The following is a 4,611-nucleotide window of genomic DNA, read 5'->3' on the forward strand; positions in this document are numbered from 1 at the left end:
TTAAGCTTTAAAATACAGCAAAATTAGTCAAATGTGTCAAGTTTTCCTGGTTTTAAGCAATTTAGAGTCAGAAAGTGGTATCTTTTAGGTATTTTAGTCAATTTAAGAGGCATTTTTTAATTGTTTTTGTTGTTTTTGGACAAGCTCAGTGGAGGACAAGAAGCAACCGCTTAACAAGTGTCATTTGATTTAGCTTAAAAACGAGTAATTTCCCGCTAATAGTCGTTATATTTTCTTGATTTTAGAGGCATTTTTTTTAGCAGTGCACGTTATAATTTGACTGTTTTGACTTTCATTAAAGCGCTGGATCCTCACACCGTGGCTGAAGGGGTCGCAGTTATTTCTTGGTTCAGGAAAACTTAACAAATGTAATTTCATTTTGGCTTGAAACGAGTAATTTTTCCCCAAATAGAGGTTATATTTTCTTGTTTTTTAGAGGCGAGCGCTGGATCCTCACACCGTGCCTGAGGGGTCGCAGTTATCCTGTCCTTGTTCTGGGGACAGCGCTAACACTTCCTCTTCCTCTTGTTCCGATCAATGCGGGTCTCACTGCGTTCTTTGTCGTCTTTGGAACTTTGTTCTTCTTTGGAAGTATTGCAGGAACCAGTAGCCGATTTTGGTCAGCAAAAACAGACATGACATCCAAGACACAGTTTCTTCTTCTTTTTAATCAATGTAAGACTATTTTGTCTCATTTTCTTTTAGGTTTGTAAGCCAATGTAAGAGGCATTTTTTAAAAAGTTTTTGTTGTTTTGAGGAGCACCCAGTTTTTTGACCGCGTACCATGGCAAAAAATGAAAATATATACTCGTGAAAGTGACTTGAATTCAGTGTATTTCATCTAATCACACCAATTTTTTGGACTTATTTTTTTGTAGGTACTTGACTTAACTTAAGTGTCATTTCATTTTTGCTTGAAACGAGTCATTTTTCCCCTAAGAGAGGTTATATTTTCTTGTTTTTTAGAGACAAGTGCTGGATCCTCACAATGTGGCTGAGGGGTCGCAGTTATCCTGTCGTTGTTCTGTGGACAGCGCTAACACTTACTCCTTTTCCTTGCGGTATTCTTAGTCATGTTCTTTGTCGTGTTCTTTGTCGTGTTCTTCTTTTTGGACCTTTGTTCTTCTTTGGCAGTTTGCAGGAACCAGTAGCCGTTTTTGTTTGTCAAAAAAAGACACGTCTTCTTAAAACAGTTTCTTTTAAATCACTTTAAGAATTTTTTTGACAGGTTTTTTGCAGTTTACAACTCTAACTTGACTTGACAGGAGTATGTGTGTGTGTGTGTGTGTGTGTGTGTGTGTGTGTGTGGCACAGCAGTGTAATGTGTTCTTGTTAGCTCACAGCAGGAGGTTGTCTTAGGCCAAAGGTAAAAGGAGGCGGGGTTTTGTTTTCCTTAACGCTGTTGCCAATGTTTGACTCGGAGCATGCTGAGCCGGAGATTACTGCGACACACACCAACAAACAACACACAAACAACACACACACACACACACTGTCCCTGTGTGTGTGTGTGTGTTTGATCCATCATTGTGATAGCACTAATTAAAGTCATTCACACGTCTTATTGGATTCGCCGGCTTCAAATGGAGGCAGTTTGGCAGACGTGTTTGCACGTTTTTTTTTATCAGCGCTAATTAGCTTCCGAGTCTTTATTTCTATTTGCTAAAGGACGCTTGTTTTTTTAGCCCGCTGTGTCGAATCAGACGGGTGGAGCTTACTGTGTTTCTCTGAATCCAACTCCATGTTTTATTTTGCTGCTGTAAAGTTACAACTTTCTTTGGCTTCTGTGTTTATATTCTATATTTTATATTCTCCATTTCTCACAGTGGAGCTGTTGTTTTAATTTATAAATAAAGTATAAATAAAGACTTTTACAGCAGACGTTTGGTGAATAAAGTCATTCCTTTACTTTCCCTGTTTATTCTCAGTTTATTTCAGGGCTGTAATTTGTCTTTAAATCACTTTGTTTTTAATCTCATGTGTTTTTAATCTCATCTCCATCCACTAATAAATAAAGTTTTGCAATATTTAATGTGTTACGATAAAGTTTTTATTTGTTTGAAAGCTCCATTCAGACTCCTCATATCGTCCGTGAACGTGAAATATCATTATTTTCTTTACGCTGGCGGAGCATATTCTCCGTTTAGTCTCACAGCGCCACACGCAGGCCTGGAGTATGTACTACAGCGTTTAATGTAACTGTACTCAAGTACAAAATCCAAGTATCTACACTTTTACTTTTGTTATTTCCATTTAATCCACTACAGTTCCTAAATAAATGATGTAGTTTTGACCCTGCATGACTCATGTGGAGGATAACGTAGTAGAAAATGAATGAATGAATGAATGAATGAATTGTGCACTTTTACTCCACTACATTTCCCCGAACTACAGTATCTTTGTTGTTACTACCAAATAAAATCAGAAGACGAAGAGTTGGTATAGGTCCGTATTTATATGGAGCTTTTCTAGTCCTCTATTAATTATGTATTTAATTAATTAATTAATTAATTAATTAATTAATTAATTTATTAATTACGTATCAACGTGTAGACTATAGTGAAAATAGTAATGTTTTTGTATCAGAAAAATTACTTTTAATACTGAAGTACAGTAAGTTTCATTTACTTTTCAAGTACTTTTACTTAAAGTAATATTATAGAAAACGACTTTAACTTCTACCAAAGTCATTTTATGGTAACCGACTGAGTTATTTTAAGGGTTTAGTGTCAATGAAAACGAATTTGGCCTCCTGTATTTGCTAAAAAAAAGTTGCTTGTTTAATTGTTTAATAGTCGAGTTTCTTAAGAACAAATAGAACAAAAGTTGTGTTTCTGTGTGAATAAAAACTCTGACTCTGATTTTCACACATTCTCATGGAACAACTTTGTTTTCTGGGTTCTGATCCAGATTCCTCACGCTGGGCTGTGAACCACAGGTGAAGGCTTTACTTTAGGGAAGAGAACAGGTGTCTCCACCTCCTCCTCCTCCTCCTCCTCCTCCTCCTCCTCCTCCTCATGAGGAGAAAGACAGAATGGTCCACTGCTGCACTGATCTCTGTTTATCAGAGTGGAACTCGTATTGATTAACGCGGCTGATAGACCTCAGCGGCCTCAGCCACCAACTGTCGACTACGCCTCCCTCCGTCTGTGCTGCAGCAGTGATGGAGGCTCTAGGGTTACACACACACACACACACACACACACACACACACACACACACACACACACACACGCACGCACACACAAATTGCATACCAACGTTAAAACAGGAGGGAGGGCAAATGGAATTACTGCATCTGTTTAGAAGTCATCTTTCCAGCATTCTCTGCTCTGCCCACCCAACATCTCTGATTCTCCCAGGACTCTCAAAGTTCACGATGGCAGAGAGAAAAGGTGAGGAGGAGGAGGAGGAAGAGGAGGAAGAGGAGGAGGAGGAGGAGGAGGAGGAGGCTTTCTCACAGAGTCACTGAAGCATGCTGCGAAACGCTGAAATGTTTGTCTCCTCATGGGAAGTCCGGACGCGCCGCATTCTCAAACTCATGAAAAATATACAGATATAACGTCAGGTTTTATTAGCATTAATAAGAATAAAAGTTTATAAGTCTCATGTTTGTCCTGGAACTAAATGTGGAAAATATAATATATATATAAGCGTTCTCATGTCAGCGCCTTGTCCATATGTCCAATATGCTCTGTTTACATTCTCCACGTTGTATAAACGACTCTATTTTTATGGTGTATGGCTTCTTTGTGATGCATATTTATGTATTTATGACCATTTTAACGGTTAATGTATTATAATGTCTTATTCTATCTCAATAAAAACACAGCTTTGTTAGTACAACATGTTTTTTTTGGGGGGATATAAACGCTTTTGTAAATACTTTAATATGACAAAGTAATTCATTTTTATAAAATTTTATCTTGTATGGAAGTGAGTGGAAATCCTTAAATCCTGAAATAAATTATCTTTAAATGTACAGTAAATACACTTTTACTCCCACAAACGCCATCATTTGTTATTTTCTGATGTTGGAAATGAAGTAGCTGAAGTAGAAAGTAGCTTTTACACACTAAATGCTAACTGTTCGCTAACTGACTGCTTACGGGCCACTAAATGGCTGCTAATGGACAGCGAACAGTTAACAGTCAGTTAGCAGTCAGTTTAGCGGTCCGTTAGCGAACAGTTAACGGTCAGTTAGCAGTCAGTTTAGCGGTCCGTTAGCGAACAGTTAACGGTCAGTTAGCAGTCAGTTTAGCGGTCCGCTAGCGAACAGTTAGCAGTCAGTTTAGCGGTCCGTTAGCGAACAATTAACGTCAGTTAGCAGTCAGTTCAGTGGTCTGTTGTCAAACAGTTAAAGGTCAGTTTAGCGGTCCGTTAGCGAACAGTTGACGGTCAGTTAGCAGTCAGTTTAGCGGTCCGCTAGCGAACAATTAGCAGTCAGTTTAGCGGTCTGTTAGCGAACAATTAACTTCAGTTAGCAGTCAGTTTAGTGGTCCGTTGTCAAACAGTTAACGGTCAGTTTAGCGGTCCGTTAGCGAACAGTTGACGGTCAGTTAAGCGGTCCGCTAGTGAACAGTTAGCAGTCAGTTTAGCGGTCCGTTAGCG

This window comes from Microchirus variegatus, assembly GCF_963457635.1.
Source record: "Microchirus variegatus genome assembly, chromosome: 21".
Taxonomy (NCBI): domain Eukaryota; kingdom Metazoa; phylum Chordata; class Actinopteri; order Pleuronectiformes; family Soleidae; genus Microchirus; species Microchirus variegatus.